The sequence below is a fragment of the Microcaecilia unicolor genome, chromosome 7 (genome assembly GCF_901765095.1).
Source record: "Microcaecilia unicolor chromosome 7, aMicUni1.1, whole genome shotgun sequence".
Taxonomy (NCBI): domain Eukaryota; kingdom Metazoa; phylum Chordata; class Amphibia; order Gymnophiona; family Siphonopidae; genus Microcaecilia; species Microcaecilia unicolor.
In genome coordinates this window covers 99,031,626-99,047,352 of record NC_044037.1, presented here as the reverse complement: position 1 = coordinate 99,047,352, position 15,727 = coordinate 99,031,626, and the positions used below count along the sequence as shown (strand labels likewise).

At 52.9% G+C, this 15,727-nt stretch overlaps 1 protein-coding gene across 2 annotated transcripts in view; it reads right to left on the bottom strand.

The window, feature by feature from the left end:
• The window catches only part of TCTN3 (tectonic family member 3), a 139,321-nt gene that overhangs the window by 33,164 nt on the left and 90,430 nt on the right, over positions 1-15,727 (bottom strand). The gene's annotated exons all lie outside the window — the stretch shown is intronic.

Here is a 15,727-nt window from a genome sequence, read left to right as displayed (position 1 = left end):
TAAATTCTGTGTGTTCTTATTTATTATTTATAAACTAGTAAAAAAGGCCCGTTTACGAAACCAATGAAACGGGCGCTAGCATGTGGCTTTTGTGTGTGTGTGTGTGTGTGTGTGTGTGTGTGTATGTGTCACAGAGTTATTTTGTGTGTGTGTGAGTGTGTGAGGGTGGGGTGTGTGTGCAGGTTGTTGATGTGTGTCTTTTTTTTTTTTGTTTGTTTTTTGCTTGGGGGGTTGCGGGATGTGCTGTGCTGGCAAAGTGGGATGGATTGGTGTGTGGCTTTGAGGGTGTGTTTCTGTTGTATTGTGTGTGCTTGTGGTTTTGTCTGTCAAGGAGGTTTGTGGAGGGGGGTCTTTCTGTTGGTGAAATGTAAATGTGGTCAGCCTTTGATGAGTGGTGGATTGTTTTTTCCGGGGGGTTTTTTTTTTGTGTTGTGCTGAGGCAGCAGTGTTGTTTTAGATGGGCGGAAGGTAGAGGAGCACGTTCTTGGTCTGTCGGTATTTTTTGGCCGTTTCAGGGCTGCTGTAGGGGAACGCTGGAAGAGAAATGTGCTGTGGGAAGCAGCGTCGTCTTTTTCCGTTGGGCTGGGGTTCTGGGCATCCTGGAGGTGGGAGACGGCTTGCCTGAGGACGGGGATGGTTGTTTTAAGTTGGCGGAAGGGAAAGGAGCACGGTCTCGGGCCATCGGGGGGGGGGGGGGGGGGGTGGGGGGGTGATCCGGTATGTTCGGTCCATTTCAGGCCGGCTGCAAGGGAATGCTGAAACATGTATGCGCTGCGGGAAGCACGGCCATCTTTTTCCGTGTGCTCGGGGAATCCCCGAGGTGGGAGACAGCTTGTCTGAGGTTGGGGATGGTTGGTCACGTCCTTGGCCGCTTCGGCAAAAGGGGAAGAGGAAGGGGGTGGGGAGTTACCTGCAGCCGCGTGAGAAACCGGATATTCGTTTGTTTTGTATTATTAGTTTGCATTTCTGTTGAAGAAAGAGTGGATGCCTTTCGAATGATGGAGGTGGTGCGTCGGTGTGCGGTTGTTTCGTTAGTTTGGCAGCCAGTCTCCAGCGATTCCTAGGCAGGGAAGGAGTCTTCCTTGGTCGCTGTTTGCTACTGGCTGGGTCGCGGTTAATCCTTCCAGCTGGGCCGCAGCTTGTCCTGTTCGCCCACGTCCCAGATGGTGAGGAGCACGCTGTTCTCCGGCTCCACCAACTCCACGTCAAGCAAACCCAAATATAGTCTGTGCTATAGGCCCTCCAGCACCGGCATTAGGCATTTTAAAATCCCCCCCCCCCCCCCCCCCCGGTCTGTTTTTGTACATACCCACAGCAGGAATATTCTTCTCTCGTTCACAGATAATGAGCCTTTCTGCTGGTGAATGCTCCTCCCTTATTGCCACATAATTTCCTTTGATAGGTCCGTCTTACGTCGCCTAGCGTTGCCTGGGAACGGTTTTGTGATGGTCCTTTGTGTTTCAGAACGTTGAGGATGTTTTTTCTGATTGGTCCGTCATGTGAGGGCGGGGCAGAGAGACATGGTCAGTGTTGTGGCTTCACCACCATGAACTGACGAACCCTTCAGGGAGTGACTGAGTGACTTCAGAATGTTGTCTTCAGAATGTTGAGGGTGAGTTTTATTATAGTAGATATGTCAATGCTCGCACCCCTCCTTGTCTACAAGGCCATATTTCTCTATATTATCCATCTCATGCCCTACAATCCTTCCAACAAGAGGTAGACCATTTCCATAATGTGTTGGCCCAAAATATTGGAATGCACTTCCTTCTAAGGTGAATCTATGGAGTGTGTGCCGTGTTTCTGCAAATTGTGCAGAGCTAGGCTATCCAAACAAGATTTTCTTGGTGGACAACAATTTAAGTGAGGAAGTTATCAATGTTGGCTATCTTTAAGATGTGTAATTTTATTCTTAACCCCAGTTATTAGTAACTAGGTCTCACACATAAAATGGGACCTATGCATTATTTGGCTAAATGGAATGGCTTACTACTCACATTACATAGTAGAATTGCCCTTCTCAAAATTATTTTATTTCTTTGATGGCTGAATACTCCAACTGCTGCCCAGCAAGTTTGCATAAATTAATATCCACATTTTGTTGGAGGGATAAAAAACCCAAAAACAAAATTCAACAAGTTACTTGAGAAATGGGTGAGAGGAAGTATATAGGTTTACCAGATGTAAGGAAATACAATTCTGCGTGTTTACTCCATCATATGAGAAGACTGTTTTTTGGACAAACAAGACTTTACTCCATTGTATGAGAAAGAATACAGAACACTGTGGTATCGTTGCCAGAGAAATGTGGTAAAAGCAGTTAGCTTAGCAGGGTTTTAAAAATGGTTTGGATAGTTTCCTAAAAGAAAAGCCCATAAACCATTATTAAGATGGGAAAATCCACTGCTTATTTCTAGGATAAGCAGCACAAAATCTGTTTACCGTTTTGGGATCTTGCCAGCTACTTGTGACCTGGATTGGCCACTATTGGAAGCAGGATACTGGGCTTGATGGACCTTCGGTCTGTCCCAGTATGGCAATGCTTATGTTCTTATGGCACAAAATTATTATTACATGCACCCATGAGTCAATTGCCACTGTTTGTAAAAACCAGCATTTTGATACGTTCTCTTAGAGACACTTGTACAGAATTAGTGCGTTGCGGGGGGGGGGGGGGGGGGGGGGGGGAGGGGAATCCACAGATTACAGACTTTCTCTCACTTTGGGGCAACACACTGTTTTCACCAGGATTAGACTCAGAAGCGTTTATTCGGTGGCATAAGGTAAAATTATGTATAATCATACCTGATAATTTTCTTTCCATTAATCATAGCTGATCAATCCATAGACTGGTTGGTTGTGTCCATCTACCAGCAGGTGGAGATAGAGAGCAAACTTTTGCCTCCCTATATGTGGTCATGTGCTGCCGGAAACTCCTCAGTATGTCGATATCAAAGCTCCATCTGCAGGACTCAGCACTTAGAGAATTACACCCACGAAGGGACACTCTGCCCAGCTCACCACCGCCGAAACGGGGGAGGGGAATTAACCCAGCTCATCCCCACACAAGTGGGGGAGGGGAATCCGTCCAGCTCATCCCCGCGGAGTGGGGGAGGGACACCACACCCGCCGATGCGGGGGGATCTGGCTTATCCTGCAACCGCAACCGCGGGAGGAGCTGACTGACCCTAACACCGCCGAAGCGGGAGGGGTACAAAGCTGCCCTACAGCCGCACGAAGCGGGAGGGAGTGCCGGCAGAATTTTAAGTCTCAATCCAGCCCCGTAAACGGAGGGGAGAGGAATGCAGCAGCTCACTGTAACACAAACTCGTCTTAACTCTTGAAGAATCCAAGTGAAAAAACTTGAACACGAAGTCTTTCTGAAGTAACTGAAGACTAAACTTGAACCTGAAATGCAACCAGAATAAAAACAGTACAGATATCTGGGAGGGGCTATGGATTGATCAGCTATGATTAATGGAAAGAAAATTATCAGGTATGATTATACATAATTTTACCTTCCATATCATCAAGCTGATCAATCCATAGACTGGTGGGATGTACCGAAGCAGTACTCACCCAGGGCGGGACATTGAAATCTCTGACCTCAACACTGAAGCTCCAAACCGGGCCTCCACCCGTGCAGCCACAGTCAAACGGTAATGCTTGGAGAATGTATGAGCCAAAGCCCAAGTTGCCGCCTTGCATATCTCTTCCAAGGAGACGGATCCGGCCTCTGCCATCGAGGCCGCCTGAGCTCTCGTGGAGTGAGCCTTCAGCTGGATAGGCGGCACCTTCCCCGCGGCCACATAAGCCGCTGCAATGGCTTCCTTGACCCATCTTGCCACTGTAGGCTTAGCAGCCTGCAGACCCTTACGAGGACCTGCAAACAGGACAAACAGATGATCCGATTTCCGGAAATCATTGGTCACTTCCAAGTATCTGATGATGACTCGTCTCACATCCAGATATTTAAGAGCAGAGTACTCCTCTGGGTAGCCCTCCCTACGAAAGGAAGGGAGACAGAGCTGCTGATTCACATGGAAGCGAGAAACAATCTTGGGCAGGAAGGAAGGCACTGTGCGAATAGTCACTCCTGCCTCAGTGAACTGCAGAAAAGGCTCTCGACATGAGAGCGCCTGGAGCTCGGAAACTCTTCTGGCTGAAGTGATAGCCACCAAAAAGACTGCTTTCAACGTCAGGTCTTTCAGAGATGCCCTCGACAAGGGTTCAAAAGGCGGCTTCTGCAATTCTCTTAGTACCAGGTTGAGATTCCACGCAGGCACCACTGAGTGCAGAGGAGGGCGCAGGTGATTAACTCCCTTGAGAAAGCGCACCACATCTGGCTGTGAAGCCAGGGAAGCACCCTTCAGGCGGCCCCTGAAGCAAGCCAGAGCCGCTACCTGGACTTTAAGGGAACTGAGCGACAGGCCTTTCTCCAGACCTTCTTGCAGGAACGCCAACACTGAAGAAATTGGAGCAGTGAAGGGAGAAAGAGAGCCTGCTTCACACCACGCTGCAAAGATACGCCAAACCCTGGCGTAAGCAGTAGAAGTAGAGCGCTTCCTCGCTCTCAGCATAGTGGCGATGACCTTGTCTAAGAAGCCCTTCTTCCTCAGACGCTGCCGCTCAATAGCCAGGCCGTAAGACCAAAGGGGGAGGGATCCTCCATCACCACGGGACCCTGATGTAACAGGCCCTGTTCCACTGGCAGTCGCAGAGGATCGTCCACTGAGAGCCTGATCAAGTCCGCATACCAGGGACGCCTGGGCCAATCCGGACCCACCAGGATTACCCTGCCGGGATGCTTTGCCACCCGGTCTAGCACCCTGCCCAACATGGGCCAGGGCGGGAACACATAGAGGAGCTCTTGTGTCGGCCACTGTTGGAGAAGAGCATCTACTCCCAGGGATCGAGGGTCCCGTCCTCTGCTGAAGAAGCGCGGCACTTGGCAATTGGCCGATGACGCCATCAGATCTAGGCTCGGCTGGCCCCAGCGCTTCGTGATGTCCAAGAACGCCTGAGCAGATAGCTGCCACTCTCCGGGCTCCAAGGTATGGCGACTGAGAAAGTCCGCCTTGACATTCATGACTCCGGCAATGTGGGCCGCTGAAAGCTGCTCCAGGTTCGCTTCCGCCCACTGGCAAAGATACATAGCCTCCTTGGCTAGAGGGGCGCTCTTGGTACCTCCCTGGCGGTTGACATAGGCCACAGCCGTGGCATTGTCCGACAGGACCCGTACAGGCTTCCACACCAGTACCGGGATGAACTCCAAAAGCGCCAACCGAATGGCTCTGAGTTCCAGGAGGTTGATAGACCACTTTGCCTCTGCAGGAGACCAGAGCCCCTGCGCTGTCCTTCCCAAGCAGTGGGCTCCCCAGCCCGACAAAGAGGCGTCCGTCGTGACGACAATCCACTCTGGGGTCACCAGAGGCATTCCCGCAGACAATTTGTCTGTCTGCATCCACCAGCTCAGCGCCTTGCGCACTGCTGGGTCCAAGGGAAGTCGCACAGCATAATCCTCCGACATCGGAGTCCAGCGCTGCAGCAAGGAGTGTTGAAGTGGTCTCATATGAGCCCTGGCCCAGGGCACTACTTCCATCGTGGCCGTCATAGAGCCCAACAGCTGCACATAGTCCCAAGCCCGAAGAGGAGAGGCTCCCAGGAACTGGTCCACCTGAGCCTGAAGTTCGACAATCCGATTGTCTGGCAGGAACACTCTGCCCACTTGGGTGTCGAATCGAACTCCCAGGTACTCCAGGGACTGAGTCGGGCGCAGCTGGCTCTTCTCCCAGTTGATGATCCATCCCAGGGAGCTCAAAAGAGCAACTACCCGGTCCACAGCTTTGCCGCACTCTGCATAAGAGGGGGCTCGGATCAACCAGTCGTCCAGATAAGGATGGACTTGTATCCCTTCCTTTCGTAGGAAGGCCGCGATGACCACCATTACTTTGGAAAAGGTCCGCGGAGCAGTAGCCAACCCGAATGGGAGGGCTCTGAACTGGAAGTGTCGTCCCAGGACTGCAAAACGCAGGAAGCGTTGATGAGGAGGCCAGATGGGAATATGCAGGTACGCTTCCTTGATGTCCAAGGAAGCCAAGAACTCTCCTGCCTTCACTGCCGCTATAACAGAGCGGAGAGTCTCCATGCGAAAGTGCCGCACTTTCAAGGCCCGATTGACCCCTTTGAGGTCGAGGATAGGCCGGACAAAACCTCCTTTCTTTGGTACCACAAAGTAAATGGAGTAACGTCCCTTGCCAAGCTGACTTTCTGGCACAGGAACGACCGCGCCCAGGCGGATCAGATTGTCCAAGGTCTGCTGCACTGCCACAGCTTTGACCGGAGACTTGCAGGGAGAGAGTACAAACCCGTCTTTTAAGGGTCGGCAGAACTCTAGCTTGTAGCCGTCTCTGATGACTTCCAGCACCCACGCGTCTGAAGTTATTGTGGTCCACTCGCCCAGAAACGAGGACAGCCGTCCTCCAATCTGCACTGGGGCGTGGACCAAGGCCCCGTCATTGGGTACGAGACCCTGGGGGAGGACCGGAGGAAGCACCTCCGGGACGGCGGTCTCTGCGAAAGGAATGCTGCTTGGGGGAGAAATTCCTCTTGAAGGAAGAGGGGGCAGAGGAACCCGACTTGCCCAGGCGGTACCGACGGGCTTCCTGCAACCGTCCTCTGGAGGTACCGGGACGAGTACTAGCCCGAGCCCTGACCTCTGGTAATTTCTTGCCCTTAGACGTGCCGAGATCGGTCACGATTTTGTCCAGCTCGACCCCAAAGAGCAGCTTGCCTTTAAAAGGCAACCTAGCCAGGCGGGATTTAGAGGCGTGGTCAGCAGACCAATGTTTCAGCCAAAGCCACCGCCGCGCAGAGATTGTCTGAGCCATGCCTTTCGCTGAGGCCCTCAAGACATCATACAGCAAGTCTGCCAAAAAGGCTAAGCCCGATTCCAGGGCCGGCCAATCAGCCCTCAAGGAATGATCCGAGGGGGAAGCCCGCTGCACCATAGTCAGGCACGCCCTGGCCACATAGGAGCCGCAAACTGAGGCCTGCAAACTTAAAGCAGCCGCCTCAAAGGACGACCTTAAGGCCGCCTCCAATCTTCTGTCTTGGGCGTCCTTTAGGGCCGTGCCACCTTCCACCGGCAACACCGTTTTCTTAGTCACCGCAGTGATTAAAGAATCCACGGTAGGCCACAGATAGGCCTCACGTTCACTCACAGCCAAAGGATAGAGGCGGGACATAGCCCTAGCCACTTTAAGGCTCGCTTCTGGGACATCCCATTGAGCCGAAATTAAGGTGTGCATGGCATCATGCACGTGGAAGGTTCTAGGCGAGCGCTTCGTCCCCAGCATAATGGCAGAGCCAACAGGGGCTGAGGGAGAGGCGTCCTCCGGAGAGGAAATCTTCAAAGTGTCCATGGCCTGTAACAACAGGTTGGGCAAATCCTCTGGGCTAAAAAGCCGCGCTTCAGAGGGGTCATCCGCTCCATCCGAGCGGGGATCCGTCTCCTCCAAGGAATCCGCAAAGGACCGTTGGGAGACCTCAGACACGCTGCCCTCATCTACATCGGAGGAGACAAATTCCTCCAAGGCCTGGGAATCAACCCGAGGGCGTTTACCTCTGGGAACCTCAACCTCTTTACCAGACGAGGGAGCAGGGGCAGCGTTGTGCATGAGGAAGGCCTGATGCAGCAGCAAAACAAACTCGGGGGAGAAACCCCCCAGACTGTGCACTTCCGCAGCCTGGGCAACAGCCCTAGACGCACCCTCAACCGGCGCTCGCAATAGCGGGGGAGAGACATGCTGCGCATCCAAAATGGCGTCCGGCGCGAAACTCCGCGAAGGAGCCGCGCGGGAAGAACGGCTCTTAACTTTAGCCGCTTCTGTGCCGTCGCCCAAATTAAGGGCGTTCATGGCATTAATGTCTCCAACCTCAAGGGCGGCCCAAGAAGAAGCCGTCCGAGCCGCGTGGCCGGCCAAGATGGCGGAGGCGAGGAGCGGGGGATGGGCGTTTATGGCGGGAAAAACCGCCACGCCGGAGGAAGGACCGGGACATTCATCGGTCACGAAACTGTCACCCAACAAGGGCGAATCAGGCTTTAAGACCCCCGCATCCCCTCTAGAAGCGCTCAAGCGACCCGGGGAGCGACCCTTTGCGCCCTCGCCCTCCGACGCCATATGCCACGAGGAGAAGAATCGGGGAACCCCCTGCCCGCTATAAAAAGGTAAAAATTACCTGCTGTCCGCTCCGAGTTGTAACGACCTGGTGTCCCAGTGAGTAGCTGCAATAGACGCTTAAATAAACGTCGAAATAAACGCCTTTAAGGACGTTCAAAATTTTTTTTTTTTTTTTTTTTAACGGAGCCAGCGGGAGGGGGGAGAAAAGGAGGGACCTGGCACCACCAGGTTTGCACTTGCTCAAAAGAGCCCTCAACCCCAGGCACTCAACAAAACCTAAAAATTAGGCTTGGAGGCCTAGCCAGAGCTGCTGCTGTGTGTGACCACCACCTGCTGAGATAGAGAACATACTGAGGAGTTTCCGGCAGCACATGACCACATATAGGGAGGCAAAAGTTTGCTCTCTATCTCCACCTGCTGGTAGATGGACACAACCCACCAGTCTATGGATTGATCAGCTTGATGATATGAAAGAGAGGTTTGTCTCTGGTGGAAAATGTATTCAATCCTGACAGGAATATGCTTACTTTGGAAGAGATACAATATCAGGTGCAGCGACATACTGGAGATACTGGCTTACTGCCAGTTGCAACATTATTTTAAATCCGTGGACAAAAAAAAAAAAAGTTTATTATTGCACTGTGGTGCTCATTTAAAATAATTTTTTGAACAACTAAAAGGGAGAAGCTGTGTCTGTCTCTGGATTATGTGTAGGTTTTTAAGGTTTAACGATTTTTATTCAGGATCAAACAAATCCAACATCTAAATTAAACAACAAATCTAGACAAAAACATCATGCGATTACATGACAGCAATCAAACATAACAGAAGAATAATCAAAAACATCAAACAGCAAAAAGCTGGATAATAAATGATCCCATTTTTCTTTTGTGAGAAGACTCCCGTACCTTCCCCCTCATTACCCTAGCTTCCGTTCAAAGTTAACGGTTGTATACATGATCACCCCCCTTCCCTCAACCCTACTCTAACCCATATCATAAACATACACTGAGATGGCCCAGCATCTGGACTCTTATGACTCCAGGCCATCTTTTAAAGGATAACATCCAGTATTCCCAATCCGCCCTCCCCTACCCAAAGAACTCCAAAACAACCCCTAATATAACAGTACCAACTTAGGAAACACTCTGAAACCTGTTCAATACTGCACTTCTTGCTTTGTGGGAGATAGTTTGCAAATAATTCCAGATAGACATGAAAGCCCTTCTTCCCTTTGGAGAATTCCTAACAGTCCTTGACTCCCACAACATAAAGGCACGCAATCTATTTCTCCAGTACCAAAAAGAGGGAATCTAGAACAGACTAACACGAAAAAAATATTCAAACTCATGAACAAGCTAATAAAAACATAGGGATCAACTGAAATACCACCTACCGCAGACAAGTTAGCACAACACTTCAAACAAAAGATAACAAAAGCAAGAGCTAACCTAGCAATACCGCAAACATCCATCACTTACTTCCTACAAGACTGCGAAACCAATAACACCCGCACCATAGCGGACAGAATCTGCCCACTTTCAAACCACCCAAAATGAGCACAGTAAAGACACTACTGACAAAATATGCACATGCGAATTGTCTGCAAGACAAATGTCCCAACCACATGATGAAAAACCCACCAGATTGAATGTATCACACCAAACATACCACATACACATTAGCAGAAGGCTAATTCCCAAAAGATAAAAGGTGAAATCATCCTCACTCCAATCCCCAAGAACATAACCAAAAAGATCAGCGATCTCACAAATTACAGACCAGTGGCCTCAATACCACTACTGACCAAAATGATGGCGGGATTGGTAGCACAACAATGGAAAACCTAACAAAAATCTCAATCCTACATAATTCACAATCAGGTTTCAGACCACAACACTGAACAGAAACGGTTCTAACCACTTTGATAACGAAGTTCAGAAGATTAATTAGCCAAGGCCAAAATATACTTCTAATGCAATTCGACGCGTCAAGTGCGTTCGACCTAGTAAATCACACAATGCTGATGTCCCTGCTCGTTTACATGGGAATCAGCGGCACAGTGGCCAAATGGTTCCACAGCTTCCTAAAGACCAGATCCTACATTGTAAAGATGTCCAACCAGCTATCAACGTCCTCTCCGAGTGCAGGAACTGAGTTCGATTCCCACTTCAAGCATAGGCAGCTCCTTGTGACTCTGGGCAAGTCACTTAACCCTCCATTGCCCCATGTAAGCCGCATTGAGCCTGCCATGAGTAGGAAAGCGCGGGATAGCGAATGATACATACCTGTAGCAGGTGTTCTCCGAGGACAGCAGGCTGATTGTTCTCACGACTGGGTTGACGTCCACGGCAGCCCCCCACCAACCGGAACAAAACTTCGCGGGCGGTCCTGCACGCAGGCACGCCCACCGCGCATGCGCGGCCGTCTTCCCGCCCGTGCGTGACCGTTCCCGCTCAGTTGAATGACAAGCAAAAATGATCAAAAACGCAACTCCAAAGGGGAGGAGGGAGGGTAGGTGAGAACAATCAGCCTGCTGTCCTCGGAGAACACCTGCTACAGGTATGTATCATTCGCTTTCTCCGAGGACAAGCAGGCTGCTTGTTCTCACGACTGGGGTATCCCTAGCTCTCAGGCTCACTCAAAACAAGAACCCAGGTCAATTGAACCTCGCAACGGTGAGGCATAACAGATATTGACCTACGAAGAACAACTAACTGAGAGTGCAGCCTGACCAGAATAAATTCGGGTCCTGGAGGGTGGAGTTGGATTTACACCCCAAACAGATTCTGCAGCACCGACTGTCCGAACCGACTGTCGTGTCGGGTATCCTGCTGGAGGCAGTAATGTGATGTGAATGTGTGGACAGATGACCACGTCGCAGCCTTGCAAATCTCTTCAATAGTGGCTGACTTCAAGTGAGCCACCGACGCTGCCATGGCTCTGACACTGTGAGCCGTGACATGGCCCTCCAGATTCAGCCCAGCCTGGGCATAAGTGAAGGAAATGCAATCTGCTAGCCAATTGGAGATGGTGCGTTTCCCGACAGCGACCCCCTTCCTATTGGGGTCGAAAGAAATAAACAATTGGGCGGACTGTCTGTGGGGCTGTGTCCGCTCCAGATAGAAGGCCAACGCTCGCTTGCAGTCCAATGTGTGCAACTGACGTTCAGCAGGGCGGGTATGCGGCCTGGGAAAGAATGTTGGCAAGACAATTGACTGGTTAAGATGGAACTCCGACACCACCTTCGGCAGGAACTTTGGGTGGGTGCGGAGCACTACTCTGTTGTGATGAAATTTGGTATACGGAGCATGAGCTACCAGGGCTTGAAGCTCACTGACCCTACGAGCTGAAGTAACTGCCACCAAGAAAATGACCTTCCAGGTCAAGTACTTCAGATGGCAGGTATTCAGTGGCTCAAGAGGAGGTTTCATCAGCTGGGTGAGGACGACATTGAGATCCCATGACACTGCAGGAGGCTTGATAGGGGGCTTTGACAAAAGCAAGCCTCTCATGAATCGAACGACTAAAGGGTCTCCAGAGATGGCTTTACCTTCCACACGATAATGGTAAGCACTAATCGCACTAAGGTGATTCCTTACTGAGTTGGTCTTGAGGCCAGACTCTGATAAGTGCAGAAAGTATTCAAGCAGGTTCTGTGCAGGGCAAGAACGAGGTTCTAGGGCCTTGCTCTCACACCAAACGACAAACCTCCTCCACTTGAAAAAGTAACTCTTTTTAGTGGAATCCTTCCTAGAGGCAAGCAAGACACGGGAGACACCCTCAGACAGACCCAAAGCAGCGAAGTCTACGCCCTCAACATCCAGGCCGTGAGAGCCAGAGACTGAAGGTTGGGGTGCAGCAACGCTCCGCCGTTCTGCGAAATGAGAGTCGGAAAACACTCCAATCTCCACGGTTCTTCGGAGGACAACTCCAGAAGAAGAGGGAACCAGATCTGACGGGGCCAAAAGGGCGCGATCAGAATCATGGTGCCGCGGTCTTGCTTGAGCTTCAGCAAGGTCTTCCCCACCAAAGGTATGGGAGGATAAGCATACAGGAGGCCGGTCCCCCAATGGAGGAGAAAGGCATCCGACGCTAGCCTGCCGTGTGCCTATAGTCTGGAACAGAACAGAGGCAGCTTGTGGTTGGTCTGAGAGGCGAAAAGGTCCACCGAGGGGGTGCCCCACTCTCGAAAGATCTTGCGTACCACTCTGGAATGGAGCGACCACTCGTGCGGTTGCATGACTCTGCTCAGTCTGTCGGCCAGACTGTTGTTTACGCCTGCCAGGTATGTGGCTTGGAGGAGCATGCCGAACTGGCAAGCCCAACGCCACATCCCGACGGCTTCCTGACACAGGGGGCGAGATCCGGTGCCCCCCTGCTTGTTGACGTAATACATTGCAACCTGATTGTCTGTCCGAATTTGGATAATTTGACAGGACAGCCGATCTCTGAAAGCCTTCAGTGCGTTCCAGATCGCTCGGAGCTCCAGGAGGTTGATCTGAACATCCCCACCCCAGGCGAGATGCATCCGTCGTCAGCACCTTCGTGGGCTGTGGAATTTGGAATGGACGTCCCAGGGTCAAATTGGCCCGAATGGTCCACCAGTGCAGTGAAGTGCGGCAACTGGTGGAGAGGCGGATGACATTTTCTAGATTCCCGGTGGCTTGAAACCACTGGGAAGCTAGGGTCCATTGAGCAGATCTCATGTGAAGACGAGCCATGGGAGTCACATGAACTGTAGAGGCCATATGACCCAGAAGTCTCAACATCTGCCGAGCTGTGATCTGCTGAGACGCTCTGGTCTGGGAAGCCAGGGACAGGAGGTTGTTGGCCCTCGCTTCGGGAAGGAAGGCCTGAGCCGTCTGAGTATTCAGCAGAGCTCCTATGAATTCCAGAGACTGGGCTGGCTGGAGATGGGACTTTGGGTAATTTATCACAAACCCCAGCAGCTCCAGGTGAATAGTGCACTGCATGGACCGGAGAGCTCCTGCCTCCGAGGTGTTCTTGACCAGCCAATCGTCGAGATATGGGAACACGTGCACTCCCAGCTTGCGTAGATACGCCGCTACCACCACGAGGCACTTTGTAAACACCCGTGGGGCAGAGGCGAGCCCAAAGGGCAGCACACAATACTGAAAGTGCCGTGTGCCCAGGCGGAATCTGAGATACTGTCTGTGAGCTGGCAGTATCGGGATGTGAGTGTATGCGTCCTTTAAATCCAGGGAACATAGCCAATCGTTTTTCTGAATCATTGGAAGAAGGGTGCCCAAGGAAAGCATCCTGAACTTTTCTTTGACCAGGAATTTGTTCAGGCCTCTCAGGTCTAGGATGGGACGCATCCCCCCTGTTTTCTTTTCCACAAGGAAGTACCTGGAATAGAATCCCTGCCCTTCCTGCCCGGATGGTACGGGCTCGACCGCATTGGCGCTGAGAAGGGCGGAGAGTTCCTCTGCAAGTACCTGCTTGTGATGGGAGCTGAAGGATTGAGCTCCCGGAGGACAATTTGGTGGCAGGGAGGTCAAATTCAGGGCGTATCTGCACCGCACTATTTGGAGAACCCACTGGTCAGAGGTTATGAGAGGCCACCTTTGGTGAAAAAATTTTAACCTCCCTCCGACCGGCAGATCGTCCGGTACGGACACTTTGAGGGCGGCTATGTTCCCATGGATCCAGTCAAAAGCCCGTCCCCAGCTTTTGCTGTGGAGGCGCAGGTGGCTGCTTAGGCGCACGCTGTTGACGAGAACGAGCGCGCTGGGACTGTCCCTGTGCCTGATGAGGCCTTCGGGCCGGCTGGGTGTACCTACGCTTGGTAAAGGCATAGGGCGCAGCCTGCCGGGCCCGGGAAAAACGTCCACCTGCTGAGGTGGATGCTGAAGGCGGCCGGTGGGAGAGCTTGTCGAGGGCGGTTTCCCGCTGATGCAGTTGGTCCACCAGCTGCTCGACCTTCTCGCCAAAAATATTATCCCCCCGGCAAGGGACGTCGGCCAGTCTCTGCTGGGTGCGGTTGTCCAGGTCAGAGGCACGCAGCCATGAGAGCCTGCGCATCACTATCCCTTGGGCCGCAGCACGAGATGCCACGTCACAGGTGTCATATATACCCCTGGACAGGAACTTTCTGCACGCCTTCAGCTGCCTGACCACCTCCTGAAAAGGCCTGGACTGCTCTGGCGGGAGCTTGTCAACCAGGTCCGCCAGTTGCTTCACATTATTCCGCATGTGGATGCTCGTGTAGAGCTGGTAAGACTGGATGCGGGTCACGAGCATGGAAGATTGGTAGGCCTTCCTCCCAAACGAGTCCAGAGTGCGAGACTCCCGCCCCGGGGGCGCCAAGGCAGTATCCCTCGAACTCCGTGCCCTCTTGAGAGCAGAGTCCACGACCGCCGAGTCATGAGGCAATTGGGGCCGCATTAACTCTGGGTCCGAGTGGATTCTGTATTGGGACTCTGCTTTCTTGGGGATGGTGGGATTAGATAGTGGTCTCAACCAGTTCCGAAGCAGTGTCTCTTTGAGGACATTGTGCAACGGCACCGTGGAGGACTCTCTAGGTGGTGATGGATAGTCGAGGACCTCAAGCATCTGAGCCCTCGGCTCATCCACAGAGACTACGGGAAAGGGAATGCAAATAGACATATCCCTGACGAAGGAGGCAAAGGAGAGGCTCTCAGGTGGCGAGAGCTTTCTCTCTGGTGAAGGAGTGGGGTCGGAGGGAAGGCCCACAGACTCCTCTGAGGAGAAATATCTGGGGTTCTCCTCCTCCCCCCACGAGGCCTCTTCCTCGGTGTCGGACATGAACTCGTGCAGCTCAGTCCTCAACCAGGCCCGACTCGACGTCGAGGCACCGAGGCCTCGGTGGTGTCGTCGAGCGGTGGACTCCCGCACCGGCGGGGATGAAGCTCCCTCCATCGACGTCGACGGGGACTCCACCTGCGTGGCGGTCGAGACCGGCGCCGCAAGCGGAGTCGGCATCAAAGGCCTCGGCACCGGGCTAGAGCACGCCGGCGCCACAGTCAACGGCGCCGAGGGCGCAAGCACCCCCAGCGCCGGCACAGTCTGGCACATCAGCCCTTCCAGGATCCCCGGAAGGATGGCTCGGAGGCACTCGTCAAGGCCCGCCGTTGGGAAAGGCGAGGGGGCCGGTAGAGGCGTCGGTGCCGGAAGCTGGTCGGGTCCAGGCGACTGCACCGAAGTGCTGGGACCCTGACGCGGCGGTACCTCTACTACAGAGGGGGACCTCTCCTCTCGACGCTGTCGTTTCCTCGGCGTCGACTCCTCTCCGGCGCCGGGAGCCGGATGCATCGATGGCGACCGATGACGGTGCTTCTTCGTTTTCTTGCGATGCCCGTCATCGGCGCTTGGTGGAATAGAGGAGGAGGAGGTTGATCCCCTCCGGCCTCGAGGGACCGGGTCCGACAGGGTTCGGTCCCGAGGGCCCTGGGTAGAGGGAGTGACCGGGGCCGATTGCCCACGCGGCCTCTCACCCCTGCCGTCACCAGAGGACTGGCGGGCCGACGGGACCTGTGCTCCTGGGGTCGATGCCATCG